Here is a 25,671-nt window from a genome sequence, read left to right as displayed (position 1 = left end):
ACAACAACAGTGTGACTTGCTTGAATCGTATTAAAGTGTGACCAAGCCAAGGTGGACCAAGAAAGAATAAAAATATAATGGCAACAACAAGAACATGATGGCACGCACAACATTTCTTTTCAACATCCCACCAACCGAGAGCGAGAGAGACGTTTTGTTCTATTGTAATAACAATGTTGGCGGCATATTTACCACAAGAAAGTGTTTTTGGTACGGCACGTTTCCCATCTTTGTATGAGGGAGTTTTTTTTTGTAAATATATATAACAGAGGATGAACTGGATAAAAGTGTTAACAAAGATTTGTTTTTTTTTTTTTTTCTAATAAATTACAGTAGCAGCTGCCGGTTGTTGTAGTATGGCAATGGCGGCAGTTATTATAAACATATAAAAAGAAATGTTGAATTAAAAGATTAGATTTATTATTCTCAAAACAAGTATTGCATACAAGAGTTTCTTAGAGATTTTTCCCCTTTCCAATACAGCGTTAAAATTCCGATATATTAATAAAATTAAGAAACTAACAATAGACAAATATAAATTGCAAATTATGCATATATCGGCAACGAATTTATGAAACAATTGCATTATTTTCATAAAAAAATATTAAACATTATGTGAAAGCGGCAAACCAATGATTCCAACATTAATGCAGATTAAAGGGATGGATTATTTTTTTGCAATTCTTGTAGCAGTATTTATGATTCGAGTCTTCTTCTTTTATTGCACTGATAAGTACACTACGAAATGATAACATACATAACAAAATATAACTGTTTTCGTCTTGTTCTAAATAATTACATTGCATTATTTCCATAAAAAAAAACTGTTCCATATTATGTCAATATGCGAAAATGTCACACTAATGACGCAACTTTAGAGCAAATGTAAGGGACTAACTAAAATGATATATTAATTTTGCAAATTGTAGTAGCAGTATTCTTTTTGCGAGTCTTCTTCTTCTTTGATGGCACTGACAAATGCACTACGAAATGATAACATACATAGTACCTTACACTGCCTTTACACGGTGCAATTTTTAGCTGGCATTTTTATCAATTCTCTTTTAAAATTTCTGCGTAAATCTTCGCGCCTTTACACGGTGGCATTTTACGATAATAGTGCTTGGCATTTTTTCTGACATTTTATTTTATTTAGTATTTCGTATAGAGCTAATTGTTTGTAACAGATATTTATAAAGAAGTGATTTAAAATTAAATGTGTGAATCTAAAGAAGAAATGATGGAAAAAGTTATTGAGGTGTTAAATATTGCATTATTAACTTTTATTTTAACTTCCTTTTTTTACTTTTTAACACTTCCAATTAATTTTCATATAATTCACTATACAATTCAATCACTGAAAACATCACATCACAATAAAAGAAACGCATCAAAAATTACAAAAAAAGAAACGATATGAAATGTCAAAATCATAAAAAATTCGGAAGAAGCAAAAAGAGAGATGCAAAGAAAATGGTATGTAACCCTGTGCGGTGGCGTATCGTGCCATTTTTTCTTCTATCCTTGTCTCTCTACACCTTTTACCAACAAAAAAATGGCATGGTTAAAAAATGTCACCGTGTAAAGGCAGTGTTAGAACAGTTTTCGTCTTGTTCTAAGTAATTACATGGAGAGAGAAACTCCACTTGCGAATAATAACAAAGATAACAAAAGATGTAATAGAAACAAAGAGAGTGTAAATCATACTTGCTCCCGTTCTCAACTATTATGAACAGAGTATTAGTGTCTGCCATTTTTTAATTGGAATTATTGAGTGATATTATTAGAAGTCTTCTTCATTTTGTGATAACATTGGTAAATGTACTACGAAATGATAGCATACATTATACATTAGAACTGTTTTCGTCTGGTTTTCATTAATTATATAGCAAAGATAATTTATGAAATAACAACTAAGAGAGGGTGAATGACATCCAGTTTCCTGATCTCAAATATTACGAACAGAGCATTAGTGTCTGCAAATTGTATTAATTGAGTTGATAATTAGCAATTTTAATTTTTTTATTTCTGCTTTGAATATTTATAAATTTCTAACTGTGAACAGTCCTTATATTCATGTGGGATGTCCTATTGTCCATATATTATAAGTGGGGTCGTGTTTACATTTACTAAATTATGTGTTTTATTTGAAGTATTGTTATTTTTAACGGCGTTTTAAGGAAATTCTGACTTTTATTATTAGACGAAATAATGGTAGAAATAATGCAATACAAAATATTTTTTTTATTTTTATTTAATGGTATTAAAAACTTGTCTTATCTCCCTCCAAATGTTAATGACATTTGCGAATGGAAAAAGTAATTTTCACACAATTTTCCTATAATCACATGTATTTCACCTCCAACATTGGTTTAATTTCATTTTGACTTTCACAAAACTTGAGAAAAAAAGAAATAGCTTCAATTATTACGCAAAAGCGAAACGTTTTTTCACCTTTTTTGGTTTGAATTGAAAGCAAAAGTGAAAACAATCAAAAAAAGAAAAAAAAAAAAAAAACTAAAGATATTTTCATCTGAAAGTATCACCAAAACACCACCTTGTTGAGGTATGGTGCATGACAAGATTACCCACGAAGTCGAAGACGATCACACACAGCAATCCCCTATCAACTCTCATCATTAACTCCGTCTTCTTCATTGTCATGAATGGAATTTACACTGATAATCAAAATGTATAAACATAATATCAAGCTGGAACGGTAAGCATATATGGCTTAAATCACGAAATCATTTCAAATTTTTGTGTTGAAGTTAATATATTGTCTTTGCGGTAATCAAACAACATGAATGTAAAAAAAATAAATATAAAATAATAACGTTAAACAAAATAAAATTAATGTTAAGCACCACACCAAAAAAAAAACAGTGGATGGATGTGCCCCCACCAGCCATGCCATGCCATATTGTTAACAATACAAAACTACTGTCAACAACTACTACGAAAATCCAGTATTGTGGCTCCGCTTTGTTACATAATAACAAAATTAATTCGAAAGTTTAAATGGATGGGGGAAATTTTTCGAAAAATGAAAAAAGAAACCAAACAAAAAAAAAACATATGCATGTGTGTATGAAAACAATCATTCCATTTAACTTTCATTACAACAACAACAAAAAGTGAAATAAAATTTGAATTCATGCTGAAGAAAATCGCATAATAGTTGCATTTAAATGTAAAAGCAAAAAAAACGAAAACGAAAGAGTTTTCCCTTTAAACATAAGATAAATCATACGGTTCACATATTGGATTTAAAGCCAAACCAAACTTATCATGTGATCCTCCCCATAACAAGAAATACGGCATATAGTGTGGTATAGATGCAGAAACATTTCCATGCAACTATGCAAAATCATAGAAAATTGAAATGAAAATAAGAAAATTATTTAGTTGTTGTTTGATTATCCACCGAAAGCAAAGGAAAACAAAAAAAGAAAAGTCATCTGCAGTAAAAAAAAATTATTTTCACCAAAGGCAACCGAATAAAAAATTATAGTAAAATTTCACCCAAATATATTTTGCCAAAGGAGTTGAATTGAAAAAAAAAAAAAACAAAAAGAAGCGGCGAAAACGAAGTGAAGCCCAATGAGAGTGTTTGGCGAAATCCAAGAGAAATTGCAATTGCATGCAGACCAACCAGCCAACCAATTGGCTTTTCTGTGCATTGGCCTATGCAGTAGCGTATAAATGAAATCATTTTTCTTGCGCTTAGCGTGTCTTGCCGCTTCTTTTTTTTCGTCTGTCTGTCTGCCTGTCTTGCTTTAAATCATTTTCCCTGCTCGCTTGGCTGACTATTTAAAGGATGATGATAATGATGACGGCGTTGGAAACGATGATGATGATGATGATAATTTGACATGTGAAATTTTTTTACCATGCTTGAAATTAACTTCCGGTATGAGATATGCTTGTTTTTTGGAACTTTCCAAGTGAAATGTTATTCCACCCACAACATTAATTGTCTTGCATTGAAAACGGTTTGCGGAGTTTTTGGGAATTTTGCGGTTGAAATTTACATTTTTAATTTTAGTTTTAGGATGGAAGGTAAATACCTATTATCAAATGTTGAATAAAATCTTCATCAAAAATGTTCAGCGTTGCATTTTTGTTTTTTTTTTTTAATTTTGAGTCTTTGCTGAATGTGAAACCTTGTTCCTTAATGTGTCTAATAGAGGGATAAATTGCGTTCATGGGGAGAGAATCATATAGATTATATCATGTTTACATACAGAAAATCAGCGGTTTTAAAGGGCTTCAGAAAAATTATACTCCAGATTGTTTGCTCCTTTTGTTTGAACCTCACTTAAAAATTTCGGGATCTAAATTCTAGATCTCAAAAAAAAAAAAACATTTTTTTATTTGACATTTCTTGCCATTATGAGAACTACGACCTCAGGATATGTAAAAAATGCATAGAAAAAAAAAGCTACGTACCCTCCACCATTTGGAAGGAACTTGATATTTTTCAAAAATACCGTTTAAATGATGAACTTTATACGGGGGATAATTTTTTGCATAGGGTGTAGTAACCATTACAAATATCGAAAACGAAGTATGAAACAATTCCGGCGAATACTGTTGCTAAAATCATCAAAATACCGAATATCGGGAGGTACCGTAATATGGGGGCTATACGAAGACATGGACCTGCATAAGTAATTTTTTGTAATAGGCTGTAGTACCTATTACAAACTTTGAATACGAAATTTGAAACAATTCGGGTGAATGATGTCGCTAAAATCATCAAAATACCGAATATCGGAAGGCAATGTTATATGGGGGCTATACGAAGACGTGAAGCTGCATACGACATTTTTAGGCATAAGCTGTAGCACCCTCTACAAGCTTCGAATACGAAATTTGAAACATTTCGGGTGAATGATGTCGCTAAAATCATCAAAATATTGAATATCGGAAGGTACCGTTTTATGGGGGCTAGACGAAGACGTGAATAAATAATTTATGACCCTAGAACCTTGTAAGATATTTTCCATAACAAAATCCGCATAAAATGAAATATTTCATGCAATGTTCGCTGGTGTGTACTCTACTTCAAGGATATCAGAAAACATGCCTAATAGTCCCTAAAATGTGAACCCTGCTCTCTCAAGAGAAACTCATTGCCTCAATTACAAAGTACACTGGCCACACAACAAATTAACTTCCCACTCAATCAAAAAAAAGGGTTACCCAAAACATTTTAACAACTTTTTATTTGTCAAACCAAAATAGCCCCAAAAGAAGTCAAAGAGGTCATCTCTTACCAAAGAATCAAAAACAAAAAAAAAAAAAAATGTGAAATTTGCTCTCGCTGCTTTTTCTTTGCAATATTAAATACATTTCACTTTAATATCGATCTGTGTTAATCTTAAGTGTCGTTTGGTCTATAACACCAAAGCAAAAAAAAAAAACAGCACATCTTAACGACACTCGCGGCAGATCGGCAGAGAAAAGCACAATATAAATGAATAAGAGGTTACATTAAAATAAGAAAGAAAAGTCAAACACACAAAGAAGAAATGTCTTTCACCAAAGTCTGTCTGTCTGTCCGCCGTCCGTCCGTACGATCATCCATCTACTATCAAAGTGTTGTCTTTCTTTTTTTATTTTTTTTTTGGTTCACACAACAAACATGAATGGAAAGAGTACATTTGAACGTACGTACGAAATGATCGCGCCGTTGTTGTTGTTGTTACTGTAGTTTTATTTTATTTAATTTCTTTTCCATATATACCACGTTGTTGTTGTTTGTGGTGGTCGTTTTTTTATGGCCAATTGAGGGAATGGGGTTTTGACGTTTGTTTTTGTTTAGAAAGTAGCGAGAAAGCCCCAAAGAAAACAATAATAATATACCACTACGAAATGACTAACAACAAGCCATCCAACACCATGGTAAAACACATGTGAAGTTTTGTGAGACACAGAGAGAGTGAGAGAATGGCAAATAAAAACAAAAACAACAACAACGATTTGAAAAAAATGCAACCAAATAAAAACAAAAGTTTGAGAGAAACCCCAACAAATCTGGCCCCTGTTAAATAACATTATTTGAAAGAAATAGAGGGAGAGAGAGTGAGCTTAAAATGAGAGCAAGAGATTAAATGCATTGACACCGCTGCTGCTGCTGCCGCTGCTCATTTGAAGTGTAATGAATGCATTGTGCGCTGCTATGCATGGTGTTTGCCTGATAAGAGAAAACGTGATTTCAAAACTTGTTTAGAAACCATGCAACCAACCAGCCAGTCAGCCAGCCGGACAGACAAACAAAAACAAACTTCACACAAAGCGCTAAAAACGGGCAAAGATTAATGGTCTAAAATAGATTGTTTGAAAATGAGGAAATCGTTGTTGAGTGGATCATAAATAGATCATGACATGAACAAATAATGTGAAATCAATGGAAAAGTAGATATTGGGTGGGTTCAAGCATTACTATTATTATAATTGTTTAAAAAAGTTGTATCACCATATAGTTAATTGCAATGTTTGTCTTTTTTTTAGAATAAAATTAAAATTAGTATAAATTTATTTATTGGCCTGTTAAAATTTTGCTAAATATTGGCTGTTCATCATATTCGAGTTTGATCATGTAACTTAATCTATTGGCTGAATTATTTTGAGGCATGTGAACCCTTGTTCAAAAGATTACAAGTATGTGAACCCCTGTTACAAAGGGAAAACAGATAATCGAAAAAATGCTGCCAAATTTTAATATTTTTACTCAAGGAGAGCTTATAACAGTATTTCGACTTATTTTAACTTTAGTTTTGATATTTGGGATCATAACTTTAGGAATTAATCAAAAAATATTTATCCTCGGGGTAATTTAATATTTATCTTCGGGATAAAGGGGGTTCCAACATTACGATGGTTTGACCAAATAGTAAATTGTCGTTGTTTTTTTTTTTTTTTTGCAAAATTAAAAAAAATATAATATTTTTTTATTAATTTTATACATTTTTTTTTAATAATTTTATGCATAAATATGTATATAGAAAATCCCAATTTTCTCTGTTTGGTACATATGGCAAGCTAGTTTGAGGTTTGGTCATGCTACTAAAGCATTTGGGTAAATTATGTGGAGACATGTGAACCCCTGTTCAAAATATTAGAAGCATGTGAACCCTTGTTACATAGGATTAACAGATAATGAAAGAAGTGCTGTCAAATGTTGATATTTTTACTCAAAAATAACGGTATTTTGACTTATTTTTCATTTCTGTTTTGATCTGTTCTAGATCTCACACTAAATTAAAAATATATATTTTTAATTTTACGTGTAGACAGACAATAACGTCCTGCCGGCTTGAAATTTAATGATAAGTACAAAAGAGGTCTGCCTGGTTACTTTTCTTGCAGGAATCGTCCAGTTACTTTTTTCTGAAGTAGTTTCTCTCTCTTTTGCAAGAAAACAATAAAAAGTAAACAGACGGTATCCCCGCAAAAAATTACAAACAGCTGATTTGTCCAAAAAAAAAACAATTTTTCTATAAAAAAAGGCAAAAAAAAAATCCGAATTGCAACTTGCATACGAATACCAAAATAAAAATCTTTTATTTCTTGAAAAAAAAAAATTAATCAAAAAAATACTCAAAATGGTAGAAGGAGATTTCCAAGTGGGAAGAACTTGTCTTGCATAAAACCAATTTACCAGATACTCAAAGAGGACGAAGAGAAGTTGCAAGTGATTGCAAAAAGAATTTTTCCCGCTTAAAAATTGCAGGCTCCCAGTAAAAAACTGTTAATTTCTCTCTAAAATCGCTCTCTTTTGCAGAACTTTTTCAAGTAACAATTTGCAACAATTGTTACAAATTTTTGGGGTAACTTAAGGAAATTGACAGGAAAATTAAAGAATGTGAACCCTTATATCAAGGAAACGCTAATCAGCTGGGACAATGCTGCCAAATTTTATGTACATTTTATAGATGATGCCATTCAGTTGCGAATATACACATCCCTATTCTAATACATGTATTATAACAAGGGAGTTTCACATCTATGAGAACTTAGTGCTAATGAATGTGCTAAGAATGATTCAATTCTTAAATTGGCAGAAAAATCGAATTCTGTGAACCCCTATTGTAAAGGAATCGCTAATCAGCTGAAACAATGCTACCAAATTTCATTCACAATTTATAGATGGTGCCATTCAATTTCAAACATATACATCCATATTCTAATATATGCATTATAACAAGGGAGGTTCACATCTATGGAATATTAATGGCGCACGTCAATATTAAAGAAAATGCATAATGATTACGTCACCATTAAAGCATGAATCATTCTTAAATAAGTTATCTATGTAATACACTCGGGATGTTCACATGTAGAAATGAGGGAAAGATAATTTTATATTATTTTATTTAATATGATTTGAAATTAATTCAACCACCAAAACGTATCACATTTTTTGTAACAGAACGATGCCGTAAGTCACTATTTAAGGTATTATGTCTTTCGTAACAAAATTTATGTCAGGCTTTTTTAGGAAATTTTAATGCTTTAAACAGCTACTGATTCGATGTGCGACCTGGACACCTAAAAGTGGATTTTCTTTTTGATTATTGCAAGCGTAACGTAAAGTTAAAAATAAATATTGGATTCCAAATTAGAACTGCAGCAAATGTCCAGCTTTAGCTCCATATGAAATGCTATTTTAAGAAATTTGAGAATAGAAAAAATATAGTTTTGTCCCCAAAACCATTAAATCCCTGTTAATAAATCAACAATTTGTTGTTACAAAGCGTCGCATGTAATTGGGGGGCTTCATGTGTATTGTTATAAAAAAAAAAATAAAACACCCACACAAAATTTCTAATGCCCAGCGATTATGGGCACGAGTTCACACGCCAACAACGATCCACTGAGTGGGGCTCTTATGCGCACAGCACACATTGAGTTACTTGCTTTCTTTCGTTTCTTTTTTTTTAAGCTTACACACAGAGAAAGGTGGTAATTTATCATATTTAAACCGTTTTTTTTTTTGTTTTGCTGCGGGTTTCTTATATGAAATTCAAATATTTACGTAATCTTACACTTTTTTTTGTAATTATTTCAAATAAGTTAAGGAGCTGTTTTCTCTTCCGTTGGGGGGTGGTGGTTGTATACAATTCGAAAAAACAAAAAACGAAAAAAAACTTTCATTAGGAGAAACCACCATCCACAAATTATTTAACCTTACGATTGTGAGATATAAACCTTTTTGAGCTTTTGAAGGTTTTTAGCTTTGCCCCATCAAACCATTAAGTGGTGATGGTGTGCCGGTGGTGTTAGGTTTTCACGCAAGATTATGTAAATTTTCAAAGCATGTTTGAGTGAGTACTTTAACTGGTTTCAAGTGTTAAGTTGGGTGCAACGCTACGAAAGTTGTAGGCAACAACAACACCAAACGATTTTAATTTGTATTTTTTTTGAAAATTTTGCGGTTGACCGCTTTTAAAACAATAACAAAAAAATAAAACGAGAGAAATTGGGGACAAAGTTTGTGTGTTACATGACATGTCATTTCCGTAATCATCAACACCGCCGACACCAAAAAAAAAAAAAAAAAACAACCACCACCACGCAAAGCTAAATTACATAATACAACTTTTCAACTTTCAAAATACCTTTCTCTTTTCCAAAAACTAATATCCAACAAGCAAAGAAAAGAAGACGAGGGAGAAAAAAAAGAAAACTAATATCGTTTTAGTAGTTGTTGTAAACGAAATACTTTAATTGGAAACATTAATGGAAATTATTTGAAAAGGAAAAGTGAAAATTTCCAACAGTTTTCCTCCCTCCTTTTTTTTCAAGTGAAAACTAAAAGTTTGATCAACTCTGTGGCTGTTGCTGTCAAATTGTGAGAGTGCATATCGTGTGTTGGAGTAAATTGCAATCATGCTCAGTTCATACAAGGAAAAAAAAGCAAAACAATGCTGCCAAATTTATTAAAATACAGAGGAATCCAAATGAAGGGAATTGTTTTATTTTTAGACAAAATCAATGAAAATATAAATTTCTAAAGCATTTGATATCGGAAAACAGACCCTTAATATCTCAAGTTCCCAAAAAAAAGAAAGGCAAATATAACCCTTAACCTTGTACCCAAAAAAAGATGGTGTTAACATCGTTATGTTGAAAGTTTTGTTTGGTGAAAACTTCATGACAGTAGTTGTTGTTGTTATGAACAATAACACAAAACACTGCCAACAACACCCACAACCTTTATTCACATCAGCAACAACAACATCATCATCATCTTTGGCCACAGCATGATCATTTAAACCAAAGGTGCCATGTCGTCTGTCCAAAAGAGATTCAGCCCGCCATTGACATCCAATCCCCTTTCATTTGGCCATCCATCCATCCATCATCCACATTATTATTGTAAACCAGTGAAAATGGGGAATTATTTAAAATACTGCAACGATATTTAATGTATAAAAAAAAACTTTCTTTTTTTTTTGTTGAAAAGAAAAGAAAAAATGCTCTACGTTTGTGTTTTTTTACTTTCCCAAATAATAAAAGTGATCGTATTTGGGGAGAGGATATGTTATTTGCCATTGTTTTGGAGAGATTAGTGGGAATTTATCTCAATGATGATCAGAAAAAAATGGGCATCGATAAGAAATTAATGAAAGCAATCATATCTATTTTAGATCTAATGAAAGTAATGTTGTGACTTTCTTTGAGTCTCATGAAAAAAAAATGTGAAGGGAGATCCCATTGTTTATGGAAAATAATAAGTTATCGTAAATTAAAATGTTACGATGATAAAAAGTCCCTTTTACAAATCCTGATAATAAACACAGCGGTTATACATCGGAAAATTGCAGAGTATGAACATGGTATAGAATTACTCCAACATTGTGCTGATAAATTTGAATATTTTCACACAAATATGTCAGTTGAAAGGTAGATTGAGGTGTGTGAACCCTCACATATTGTGAACACTCAAATAGTGCTACCAAGTTTACTGGGACATACATCGTAATTACTGACAATGCTGCCAAATTTAGATACCCATCTTATCGATACCTTCTAATCGAGTGGATTTAGTAGTCTAAACGTGTTGTAAGTATCGATGTACCAATGGAAAAACATTATGGGAGGTTCGCATGCATTGTATATAAATGGCGTACGACAATATTTGAGGTGTTGAAGAGAGCGTTGCACATATGGCAAACTCAATGCCCCGAATCACTCTCTACAAGGGGAGTTCACAACATGTGCTTTATTATTTCACACCAATACGATGTGAAATTTGATACAAAATTGTATTAATCATTTATCTGATCTAAGAGGACTTACAAGGGATTTTCACACTGCGAAATATTAGCACCATTCATCAATATTTAGGATGAAATGTGTACCAATATATTTATAGATCAGCGTTAATATTCAAAATCAGTGTCCAACACTCTCAAACAATTTTTTTTAATCAACATAATATCTGTATAGTTTTCGTACGTTGAAATTAATGATAAGAGATAGTGTTAGTACAAGTGCTGCCAAGTATAAGTTATAATAAGGTCATTTATGACAGACAAAAGTCTTACGGTTATATTAAAGGTATAAAAATAATTGTAGTATCAATGCTCTAATTAATCACGAATAAGCTATTGAAAAATTTTAGGAGAGTTCACATGTTGTGATATAAAATCAGCATGAACATTTGACAGTTGCCTTACGGTTATATTGAAGGTGCAAATGCTCTAAATTACCATGAACAATTAATATAGAACAATTTTACGAGAGTTCACACGCTGTGATATAAAAACAGCATGTAAATTTAAGCAAATGTCTTACGGTAAAATTTAAGGTGCAACCACAATTGCTTAAGAATCAATGTTTCAATCACAAAAGAGTAACAAAATAATGTAAGAATAGTTCACATGTTGTGATATAAAACAAGAATGAACATTCGAAAATATGCCATTCGGTAATATTTAAGGTGCAACTTGAATTGCTTAGGACTCAAATCAGTATCAATGCTATAATTAATCATGAACAAATAATAGAACAATTTTAGGAGAGTTCACACGTTGTGATATAATCCCAGCACAAAAATTTGGACAAATGCCTTATCATCAAAGTAGTATTAAAGCTCTAATCAAAGTAAATCAAAGTAGTATTAAAGCTCTAATTAATTACAAACAAGATATAGAACAATTTTTGGAGAGTTCACATATTGTGATATAAATGTAGTATGAAAACCACAAAAAATTAATGAAAGCAATCATATCTATTTTAGATCTAATGAAAGTAATGTTGTGACTTTCTTTGAGTCTCATGAAAAAAAAATGTGAAGGGAGATCCCATTGTTTATGGAAAATAATAAGTTATCGTAAATTAAAATGTTACGATGATAAAAAGTCCCTTTTACAAATCCTGATAATAAACACAGCGGTTATACATCGGAAAATTGCAGAGTATGAACATGGTATAGAATTACTCCAACATTGTGCTGATAAATTTGAATATTTTCACACAAATATGTCAGTTGAAAGGTAGATTGAGGTGTGTGAACCCTCACATATTGTGAACACTCAAATAGTGCTACCAAGTTTACTGGGACATACATCGTAATTACTGACAATGCTGCCAAATTTAGATACCCATCTTATCGATACCTTCTAATCGAGTGGATTTAGTAGTCTAAACGTGTTGTAAGTATCGATGTACCAATGGAAAAACATTATGGGAGGTTCGCATGCATTGTATATAAATGGCGTACGACAATATTTGAGGTGTTGAAGAGAGCGTTGCACATATGGCAAACTCAATGCCCCGAATCACTCTCTACAAGGGGAGTTCACAACATGTGCTTTATTATTTCACACCAATACGATGTGAAATTTGATACAAAATTGTATTAATCATTTATCTGATCTAAGAGGACTTACAAGGGATTTTCACACTGCGAAATATTAGCACCATTCATCAATATTTAGGATGAAATGTGTACCAATATATTTATAGATCAGCGTTAATATTCAAAATCAGTGTCCAACACTCTCAAACAATTTTTTTTAATCAACATAATATCTGTATAGTTTTCGTACGTTGAAATTAATGATAAGAGATAGTGTTAGTACAAGTGCTGCCAAGTATAAGTTATAATAAGGTCATTTATGACAGACAAAAGTCTTACGGTTATATTAAAGGTATAAAAATAATTGTAGTATCAATGCTCTAATTAATCACGAATAAGCTATTGAAAAATTTTAGGAGAGTTCACATGTTGTGATATAAAATCAGCATGAACATTTGACAGTTGCCTTACGGTTATATTGAAGGTGCAAATGCTCTAAATTACCATGAACAATTAATATAGAACAATTTTACGAGAGTTCACACGCTGTGATATAAAAACAGCATGTAAATTTAAGCAAATGTCTTACGGTAAAATTTAAGGTGCAACCACAATTGCTTAAGAATCAATGTTTCAATCACAAAAGAGTAACAAAATAATGTAAGAATAGTTCACATGTTGTGATATAAAACAAGAATGAACATTCGAAAATATGCCATTCGGTAATATTTAAGGTGCAACTTGAATTGCTTAGGACTCAAATCAGTATCAATGCTATAATTAATCATGAACAAATAATAGAACAATTTTAGGAGAGTTCACACGTTGTGATATAATCCCAGCACAAAAATTTGGACAAATGCCTTATCATCAAAGTAGTATTAAAGCTCTAATCAAAGTAAATCAAAGTAGTATTAAAGCTCTAATTAATTACAAACAAGATATAGAACAATTTTTGGAGAGTTCACATATTGTGATATAAATGTAGTATGAAAATTTGAACAAATGCCTTACGGCTATATTTAAGGTGCAAAAAGAATTGCTTTAAAATAAAAGCAGAATCAATCCTTGAATTTAAAACAAATAAGTTATAGAACAATTTTAGGAGAGTTTACACATTGTGATATTAAAGTGACATTCAAATCTAAACAAATGTCTTACGGTTATATTTAAGGTGCATAAATGATTGATTGAGAATCAAAGCAGAATTATTGCTTTAATTAATCGCAAACAAGTTATAGATGAATTTTAGGAGAACTCACATTTAGGAGAAATAATTTCGAAAGAAATGAAGATAGACAAACAGATAGCAATACAAAGATTGAAAAACAATGTAGTGGTGAAGAGCAAAACAGAAAAATAATTTTTATTTTCTAGAATTTATGTTTGAATGGCCTAGATACATCTAAATTTCCGATTGAGATGTATGACAATAAAAAAGATTGAAAATCAATTTTTCTAGTAATAACATTTGGACAACAATTCTGAAAAAAAAAAACATTGAAAATTTTGTCAGATCAATATTTGTTTTTAATTATCTAGAACTTATGCTTATTTGAATGACCTAGATACATATGTGGATATTTTTCCGATTTAGAAACTTAACAACAAAATGATTTTTTCTGTATTTATTTCCGCTTATGATTGACCCTCTACAGAAAAAAATGTTCAAAGTCATACAAAACGTAGGTCACCAACACTCTAGGTAGAATATATTTCCGGTTTAGAAATACTACCTATACAACTACTATTACTGAAGGTTAATAATTCAATTAAGAATATTAAAATATTGTTCACATAAATTAGAATATGGCAAACATTTTATTGATCTATGCGTTGTGTGGTGATGATGACCTTTTCAGGTGGAAAAAAATAATAAAAAATATGAAAAAAAATGAAAACTATAAGGTTTTTCACATTTAGCTTATAATAATAATCATTATTATTAGCTGGGTTCACAGGTGTTGATTTGTAGTGTGTTACAAATATGTACGTGCATGGGGCCTACGTATACGGTATTGTAACCTTTAAATTTTTGATACGAAACGGTAATATGTCATTGTTGCTGCTGTTACGTACACGTTCGTTCGTTCGTTCGTGTGCTTGTACAATGAAACAAACACTCAAGAGAGTGTTGTGCATGTATGAATGTCGTTGTTATTAAACAAAAAAATGAAAATGAAACAACAAAAAACATCCACTACAAAATGTATTTCATTTATTGTAATAATATTTTCGGATGTTATTGGATTTTTGTAGGTCATGGTCTACTTTTATTTCAGTTCACAATTTCTGTCGTAATGTAACGTAACGAATGAACAAGGCACATACATAGGCGTAGCAGCAGTAGTAGTAGTGGCAGCGCACCATGGCGTCACAGTTACAGTGCTGCCAATAACAATTAAACAGCAATCACGCAGCCGAGTATGTCTAAACAACGACGGCGTCAACGCCAAGGTACTTACTCATATGTAAGTCTAATAACTGACTGAGAGCAAACAAGAGAGCTTTGCATGTTTAGCATTGTTTAGGTGCCGCCTAGCGCCAACGTTGACGTCGCAGTGTTTTATGTTAATGCTGACGATGACGCCAAAGTTGGCGTTTCAATTTCAACCATGCTGGGTGCGTGCCTGTTTGTTGCTACATGAGTGCGTGCGTGCGTTCGTGCCTTTGTAAGTTGTTCTTGTTGCCCATTGGTTTTGTGTATTTCTGTTTTTGTTTCTTTTTTTTTTGGGGACGAACAAGATAAGTTTTGAAACCAGGGGCAAATGTGTGCGTGTGACCGTGTGTGTGTATGACAAAAATTGGTCCAAACTTATGCGTATGGCCGGGCATGTAAGAAAAAGTTTATGTTGGTAATTTTTGTGGTTTATTGGCGGCAGTCACCAAGAAAACCCAGCCTCAAGAAGGCACCCAATAAAACCTGATGTCCATATGAAAATATACATCCAATAACTAGACTAGAAGGCAGAAGCACAAAAAAAGAAAAAAACAACAGCAACAACAACATCCAATGAAATGAATGTAGTCAAAAGAGTAGAGTTCCTTGATAAATGACCTCAATAATCATATCAAGTGAGTGTGCGTGTATACACACATACATATACATGAACGAAATTCTGCCGCCTCAGACGTCATCAGGCACCATCATCATGATTTATTTTATGATGATGTCGATGAAAACTAAAAAAAAAAACCTTAAACGCAAAAATTTCCCTCCTTGAGTTTTGCGGCAAAGCCCCAGTTCCCCATTCCCTTCCTACTCAAACCAAATCATCATCACCATCAATATCACACCACATCACATGTGCGTTCTCATCAACCTCATCATCATCATCACGAAATGATCATGGCGTTTAGTTTTTCCTGTATATTTATCCGTCTGTCTATCTACCTAATTGTAGATGACGGAACGATTTCATTTTCCAAAGTACAATACAAAAGGCATGCATACTTGAAAATTAATTAACCTTTGATCTAAAAATGTTAAAAAAAAAAATAGTTTTCTATGTAGCTATGTCTGTGTGTGTGTGACGAAAGAATAACACATTTACTATTGTGGCATTTTATAGATTTTTCAGTCAGTCACTTTGTCGTCATTCGTACAAACGTTTATGTTGTTGTTGTTTTTTTTTTCATTTTTCTCTGTATTCAAGTGCAAATTCATCAGTTTCCTACTTTGTGTAGATATATTTACATTGAGTTTGAATGATGATGTGATGTTGGTTTTGTGTCTGTGATTGTGTGTGTGTGCGTGCTTTCAATTTTTTTTTCGTTTTTTGTTTATTGAAAATCAACTTCCGTCTAACGGTGATATATGTATTAATGTTAACGACGTTCAATGATATTATCTTTTTGACTTGATTGAATTGAAATTGAATTCAAGAGGACCGAGTGACTAAATGACTGACTGACTGTTAAATACACTAATCACGCCTTGCCTTGATGGTAAATTTTTAGTTATATGAGAATTTGTTTTCAGGTCATTGTGTATATGATGATTTCATGTAGGTCACAGAGAGGCCAATCGTAAACTCAAAAATGTTATACAAATATTCTAGGTTGGATCGTCGTCATTGAGAAAGGAAAATATTGGAAATAAAGTAAAATATCTCGATTTACTATTACATGGCACTCCCAGCTTTCCAATTTAGTGGTAAATAAATTTTTGTAACCTTAAAATCCCATAAATGTATCACTTGCCACAAGGGGTTGCCGCATGTACTCATTGTAGGAACAACCAGTATTGCTACATCATTAGTGCCGTTATTGCAACGAATTAGTGGTCGTATGGCAATGCACTAAAAGGGAGGTTCACATATATTAAAATTAAATGTCATACGCCGAAATTAAAGGAGTTCCTATTAATTAGTGAGTGAACAGGCAAATATTGTTGTTTTAAGATATCAATAAATGTGTCGTAGACTAATTTTAATGACGGTTTAAAGTAAATAATATTTTCAATATTACTAAAAGACTAAACAGAAGTAAAAACGTTTCACATACGTTAAATATTAATGTCGCAGGGCACCATTAAAGAAACTCCATCACTTCATAATGTGTTTATATATTATTTTAATTGTTATGAAGGTTATTTTACAATTTGCCATATCCGGTTGCCGTACGTGATCATTACAGGATCAGCCCAAATTGCTGTGGCACTTGTACCGTTATTCTAATGAATTACTGGTCGTATCGTAAGGCACTAGGAAGGGGTGTTAATTTAATGCCATACGGCAAAATTAAAGGAGTTCATATTTATTATTAAGTTTTGTTGACTCAAAGTATTTATGAACGTATCGTAAGCTTAAATTACTTTTTGATTTAAATGAATATTTACTTTAAGTGGCAAAATTTGTCGCACGTCCACATTACAGGAACAACAAAATTTCACGACTTCAATGATGATACTAAATTTGTGCAGGTATCCTGAATTGTTTTAAATTACAGTAAGCATGGTAGCATGACTATGTTAAGGGAGGTTCACGTGGTATGGTTTCTAAAATTACCCACAATGATAGAAATTTTGCCATTAACTTATTTTTAAGAAATATTAACAAAATTAGTTATTAGGGATGTCCACATGTGGAAATATTTTTGGTCAATTAGCCGTGCAGCAATATTAATGGTGTGAAATCATGATTAAAATGAAATAATAAATCATTTAAAGAATTATATTCAAACGAGGCGAAGAAAAATTGACGGCGTTCATACGTAAAATTCATAAAAAAAACCTAAAATTCTCATAACCCGAAAAATACTGTCAAAATTCTCGAAAAGGAAGATTGTTAAATCAAATTATATAAATTTTTGTTTTAAAAACTATTTTTGAACAATTCCAATCGTTTTCTCCATACATTTACATTATGTCGCACTTCAATATTAAAAGGAGAAAGGAGTGATTTTTCCCAATTAGAGCGGCTTCATTCTTTTACATTCTTTCCCATATGATAATAACAATTTTGCAATAACGAATTACTATTTTAGTATAAAAAAGTCCATACATCAAAATGTTGGCAAATATGACACACCTCCATCCTAAAGGAGAAGTATCACCAAATTTAATAAATTTTTTCTGTTCAATTTAGTTAAAAAAAACTTTTTTTGAATAAATTCAAGACATTTTCTCCATACAATCACTTAATGACGCACTTCCATATTAAAGGTGTAGGGAGTAGAGTTACCCAATTGTTCTAAATATGACCGAAACATAATGTAAGGGGGTTTCCCATGCGATAATAGCAATTGTTTGATAACGATATCACTAAAAAATAAGCCCAAAACACAGTAACAACAAAAATGTGCCACTGAATTTGTGTGTTTTTTTTTTTGGTTATGTGGGGTGTGTGTAATTGAATTTAATAAAAGAAGTACTTCTTTAACCATGACCGCATTTTTTACTGGTTTTTTATTGTTATTATTTCGTTGTTGTTTTTGTTTTTTTATTATGATTAAGTTCAATTATGTTTGTCATACACAAGCAGTTTATTTGAAGAGAAGAAGAAGAAGGTAGGTAGCAGCAGCAGCGGCGGCGGCAGATATACAACAAACACCAAACAATATATTTTGTGGTTTGACAATTATATATTTTACGTTTCTCCCCCGAACAACACTCTAGACAATATTTATGACATAATTGTTATATATTTTATGTGGAAGGGGTGGGACAATTAATTTTTTTTACCAAGAATATTGAAAGGGAAATGATAAAGTTATTATTTTGAGGGATTTTCTTGAAAATAGAAAAGTGAGAGTTAAATAATTTTACGCAAACACTTTGGCCGCAGACCTTGGACATTCCAATAGGACTCATAACCATCGCACTCAACACGTGCCACCCAAGAATGGTTACAAAATAAGGTTCCTCGCTTCATTTCCAGCTCACAACGGCCACCAAAATCTCCGGATACCAATCTGTTGAACTATTTCTGTGTCTGGAGTATTTTGAAAAGCAAGGTTGGCACTAAAAAATACCAAAATGTCGATCACCTCAAGCAAGCGCTTCGCCGGGAATGGACTCAAAATACCGCAGAGCAACATTTGGGCAGCGTAGGACGGTTTCATTGGCCGTTTGAAGGCCATAATTCGTGCCAAAGTTGACCAGTTCGAACAAATCTAAACTTATTCTAAAATGTTATGCTATTTCCGACATTTTTTGCTTTTATTCAATTAAATTTAAAAAAAAGTAGAATTTATGCCGTTCTTTTTTTATCTCACCTTGTATGTCCAATGGATATACATTTTGACAATGAGATGTTGTCAAGCGAATAATTTTGAAAATAAATGGAAAAATATGAGGCATGACTTTACCTTCTTAATTCTACCATGGATTACTCCAAAAACATACAACGGAAATTAAAACTGCATTTTTTTTTTGTATAAAATTCAGTAATTTTGTCAAATTATGCCAAAGGAATTGGTCGAACAAGTAATGTACGGCTCTAACAATAAGGAAGGATCTCACATTTATGACATAGGACATTATTGAAGGATTACCTAAAGGAATAAGTCGAAAAAGTAACGTGTGGCAAATAAAATAAGGGATGTTCACACATGAATGATATTAATGCCATAGGGCATTATTGAAGGATTAAATAAAGGAATTAGTCGAAAAAGTAACGTGTGGCAATAAAAATAAGGGATGTTCACACATGTATGATATTAATGCCATGGGGTATAATAGAAGGAGTAAAGAGAATAATTGGGGTTAGCTTTCAATGACCAATCCAATTCTAGGCTAAAGTATTGCCAGCTGCTTCCAATATTTTTTTATTAATTTCTCAAATTCTAGTTACATTTTTGAGGCTATCATCTCTCTGTCATTCTCCCTTATCCCAATTCTATCAATGTTACTCTCGCCCTTTACTGGCTGCCTCTCTCTCTCTCACTCAATGACATCGTAACCCATATATTCAACAATTGTTTGAATATGAAAAAATTGGTTAACGAATAACAAGTACAACAACAACAACACTGCACTACACTGTAGTAAAATAAAAGGGGGACATTGTGCTCATTTTCATGTTGTATTAATAACAGAGAAGAAAAAAAGTTAATAATGAAAACAGAAATAAAAGAAGCATGGTATGATTTTTTTTAATAGTGAAATGGGTCAATTATGGCCATAAACCACCCCCTACCCTCCCCCTCCCAATTGATTGTTATTATTATCAAGTGTTTGTATAAATTAAGGTGAATGGGTGGGCGGGATTCGGCCAAGGCAGTAAGTAAACATTGGAAATGGATTCGTTGCTCCCAATAACTAGAAGGAAAATATGATTTTGTTTTTCCAGGACACAAAGTCATACAACCTAGGTAATTAGGTTGAAGGCTGAATTTGACAAATTGTCATGTTTGTCATTAGATCTCCCTCCATATGAATATGTAAAGTATGTTCTTGGAAAATTAATAATGAAAATGGAATTTTTCTTATCTTTTGTTTGTCGTATTCGTTTTTTATATGATCTCATAATCTACTTTTTTTGTTTGAATTTATTTTTGCTGGTGTTGTTGCTGTTATTGTGGTTTCTGTCTTTTTCTGCTTTGCCATGGCCATGTGCTAGACTTTGCTTATGAAAAGCAAGAAGAAGAAGAAAAAAAAAAGAAATTAAAAATATTATGGCCACTTTCTTTTGGCTTTCATTTCCTTAGTTTTGTAGTGCTGGCTTTTTGCTGGCCCAACAAAGAATAAATATGAATCTTGACCATCACCCTTTTTGCAGCTTGCCTTAGTTTTATTTAATTGTAGTGAGGTTCACTTGTGCTGACAATCACCCATGTTTTTTTTTTTTTTTTCAAAATCATTTCGTGCTCTTCACTTGAATTCATATCTTATTTGAAATAAAAACAGTTTTCGAGTATTTTTTTCGTTCAGCCGAAGATCATGTGCTACGTTTACTACGTGATTTTTATGGAAAAATGGAAATTTTTATTGAAAATATTCCAATTTCTTATCAGAGGAAAATGCAAAAAAAGTAGATTTCTTTTCAAAGATTTTGAAAATGATAAGAAGAATTATTTTCAGTTATGTGATTCATTTTCCAATAACAAACTTATTTCACATATCAAGGGCATCAGTCTGTCTGCCTCAGTGATAAAGCAACCATATGATTTATGTGTGCGTTATTGTGGTGAGATAGTAACGATTTTGTGAAAAAGGGCAAAAACTCAAATAATAGAATATAAAATGGGAATTAAAACTGCCTTTGTTTTGTATAAAATTTAGTTATTTTGTCGAATTCTGTCGAAGGAATTAGTCAAAAAAGTAATGTACGGCAATAACAATAAGGGAGGATCACACATGTATGATATTAATGCCATAGGGCTTTATTAAAGGAGTACATAAAGGAATTAGTCGAAAATGTGACTTACAACAATAATACTAAGGGAGGATCACACATGTATGATATTAATGTCGTAGGGCATAATTAAAGGAGTAACGCGAACTACACAAAACTGTGTAGAATTAGTCAAACATGTAACGTTCGATAATTATAATAAGGGAGGATCACACATGTGGGATATTAATGCCATAGGGCATTATTAAAGGAGTAAAGAAAACTACACAAAATTGAATAGATGTAACGGTTTCAAAGTAAAAATATCTACATTTGTCATATTAATGCCGTAGAGCCTCATTGAAGGAGTAAAGAAAACAACACACAAAGCTGGGACGATGTAACGGTTTTAAAATTAGAAGATTTATATTTGTGATATTAATGCCGCAGGGCATTATTAAAGGAGTGAAGAAAACTGCACACAAAGCTGGGCAATGTTACGGTTTCAATATTAGAACATCTACATGTGTGATATTAATGCCGCAGGGCATTATCAAAGGATTAATGAGAAGTGCACAAAAGAGAGTGAATATAACGGTTTCAAATTAAATGATCTACATCAAGTGTCACTCGTATGTAATGATGGCAATTTAAAGAAAAATAAATGACTTAAAATCCGCAAAAACGCATCATCATTTGACACACTGAGTTGCCGCACGTGCTCATTTGAGAACCAACCAGAATTTCTGTGAGACTATTGTACCGCAAATTAGTTGTCGTATCGTAAAACACTACAAGGGGGTTTTCACATAAATGGAATTTAATGCCATACGGCAAAATTATAGGAGCCTATAGTTATTATTGTTTTTTTTTTTTGAAGTATCCATAAACCTGGCGTATACTAGTATTACTGGCGGTTTGATATAAATAACGTGTTAAGGGGTGTGGTAAATATTTGTCGTACGTCCACATTAAAGAAAAAAACTAGATGACATGGCTTCAGTTAGCATACTAAATTTGTACATGTATCCTAAACAATATATGAAAGGTTTCAAATGCGTAAGGTATTAACAAATTGACGTGCAGCAACATTATAGGTGTAAAACGGTGGAACGGCATTATTGTTTTGGATTATTTTCAAATATGTAATAAAAACAATTAACTTGACGTTTATACTATGGCCAAAATTACATATTTAAATTTACAAAATTACAAATAAATTTAAATAAAAACAATTACATTTCCAAAATCCTCTCAAAATTCACATATTTATATAGCAACTTTGTTGAGAAACCAAATTCCATTTAGAATCAAAAATCATTAGCAAATATTTCATAGAGATTTTTTATTTTCCAAAAAAAAATATGTATAAATAAATTTAACTTCCCGTTTTCCTCATCATTAGGTTCGAAACTCGAGATGAAGACCGCCTTTTCTACTTCAATATAATTTTTTATACTATTTTTCATTTAAATTCAGTAAAATCGCACAATTCCTTTACCAAATGTCTGTAATGACCAAAATTGGTCATGCGCCGCCACACGTCCTTGTGTAAGTAATACCAATAATACACGCCTTATGTTGACACATAAAACATAAACAAGGCACACCATGCAGATGATAACGATGATGTGACGCCTAGTTGTTGGTTTTTTTATTTGGTTTGGTTGTCCTCATTTCTCTTTCTATTTTTTTCGTTAACTTCCTTCGAAACAATCAACCATTAAGGCTAAATGTTATGCTAGGAAGTAAACCCAAAAAATTCTAATTAGAAAACTTGCACACACACATACATACGGCAAGAGAGATTGACATATACAAGATAACTATGACCTCACAACCTCAAAACATCAAAAAGAAAGCACAGAGTGAAAAAAATGGTAACAAAAGAGGTCACAGAACAGCAGCGGCAGCAGAAGTAGTAGTTGGGAAAAAGGATACAAAATGTTATTAAATTTGTGCACACTTTCATGCGTTACACTCACACACACACTCACTTGGAGATATACAATTGAAGGAAAAAATCTATTCAACAAATTAATCTAAATACGCGCGCGGCAGCAACTAAACATCATCAGCACACCGCCGCCGCCGCCATCCATTTGGTAGAAGGAAACAAAGGCATTTTGCTTGGAGAGTCAAGAGAACGAACCTCATGGTGTTGTTGTCGTTTTTTTTTTGTTTCTGTTGCAAGAGCAGAAGGAAAAGTAACAAATTGAAGAAAACAACAACAACAACGAACGAAAAGGAAAAAGTGTGTCACCTTTATTTAGGCAAAATAAGAAAAAAAAAACAAACGAAGCAACGAGATGAAGAAGCAGAAATATACTCCAACACAGCCAGGCAGCAGCCTGCCATACCATCGACAGCAGATAAACTAAAACAAGTACCGAATGATGTTGGCTGTGGTTGGTGGCAACATTTGCAAAAAGGAAGACGAGGAAGGCATGTAGCAACAAACCAACCAGTCAGTCAGCCAGCCAACAACCATGTGCTCGTGAAATCGTGTGTCCACCGACAAGTTGTTGCTGCTGCTGTCATAGTTTGCACGGCGAACGTTGGTCGTTCATTCGTGTTATTGTAAATTGTAACAAGAGTAGTTGAAAACTGCTATGGTTTATTCTCAGTGAGTAGAGAGGAAGAGAGTTAAGTTTGGAGAGTGTTGTCCAGTTAAGAAACTCAGGGAGAAATTCCTCGTTTTGGCAATTGGGAGAGTAAAATAAAATCCAATAAGGAGAGCAACAGTTAACCCGATTTCTTTAACAGAACAGTGGTTTTATGAAATCATATTGGGAGAGGGAGAATATTTATTCATTTTGGAATGTACTGAATAAGAAGGGTGTGTTTTGATATTAAATTCCTTAAAAGGAATTAACTTTTTGATTTTTATTAAGGAAATAGGACAGGAGAAATGAAAGGAAAAGGTTTTTGACAACTGATTAAACTAGAGTTCAGCAATCTACTTCACTGAGTGGAGTAGGGCAATCTAGTTCATATTGCGGAGTTGGGCAATCTAGTTCACTGAGAAGAACTCTGAACTAGTTACTTTTTGTTACGTCTTTTATTTAAATAAAATTGCTCGTTAATGTGATAATTAATTAAAAAGAGCAGCAAAAGAGTTTATATTCTTTACTCAGAGCAAAGTTTTGCAAGAATCGCAAAGGGGAGTAAATTTAAGAGTAGAGCCAAAGGAAAAAATGAAAGAAAGCTATTGTTGACAACTAAATAAATTAGAGTTGGTCAATCAAGTTTACTGAGCGGAGTTGGGCAATCAATATTGTTCACTGAGAGGAACTATGAACTAGTTGCCTTTAATTTTGTCATTTCTTTTAATTAAATCGCTCTTTAATGGGAAAATTAATTAAAAATAGACGGGAAAAATATTTATTTTTTTCATCTAAGACAACAAGTTCTACAAGAACAAGTGAAAAAATATTAAGCTCGGCCGGCCCGAACTTTTAATACCCTCCACATTTGGTTGAAAAAAAAAAAAACATTTTTATTAAAAGAAGAATCTGACTTCAAACGTGTTCCATTTTAAATTACAAATTCCAGTAATACCGTTTGGATAATACCGAATATCGGTGGGTATATGTGCGCTATAGGAAGGCCCTAAATATTTAAGGTTCTGCCTGGAATCCATTGCGAACTACAAATACTAGTTTTTCGACAAATCCATGGAAAAATATGGCAAAATTTTCAAAATACCGAATATTGGGAGTTACTGTTATGTGGGGGCTATATGAAAACGTGGACCTATACATATTAAGTTTCGCTACAGGAGCCAGAATTCATAGCGAACTACAAATACCAATTTTTAGACAGATCCATAAATAAATGTGGCAAAAATCATCAAAATACCGAATATCGGGAGGCACCGTTACATGAGGGCTATACAAAAACGTGGACCTATACATACAATGTTTCGCCACCAGTGCTAGAATCCACTACGAACTATTAATACCAACTTTTGGACAAAAAAATGTGTAAAAAATGTGGCGAAAATCACCAAAATACCGAATATTGGGAGGTACCGCTACATGGCGACTATACCAAAATGTAGAACGATATAGCTAG

At 32.4% G+C, this 25,671-nt stretch overlaps 1 protein-coding gene across 3 annotated transcripts in view; it reads right to left on the bottom strand.

Annotated features, from left to right (window-relative positions):
- Positions 1 to 25,671, bottom strand: part of LOC101901454 (protein roadkill) — a 296,295-nt gene that overhangs the window by 12,004 nt on the left and 258,620 nt on the right. The window lies entirely within an intron of this gene.

This window comes from Musca domestica, unplaced genomic scaffold (assembly GCF_030504385.1).
Source record: "Musca domestica strain aabys unplaced genomic scaffold, Musca_domestica.polishedcontigs.V.1.1 76, whole genome shotgun sequence".
NCBI lineage: Eukaryota > Metazoa > Arthropoda > Insecta > Diptera > Muscidae > Musca > Musca domestica.
Note: the sequence above shows the minus strand (reverse complement) of the source record. Positions and strands in the feature narration are given on the sequence as shown.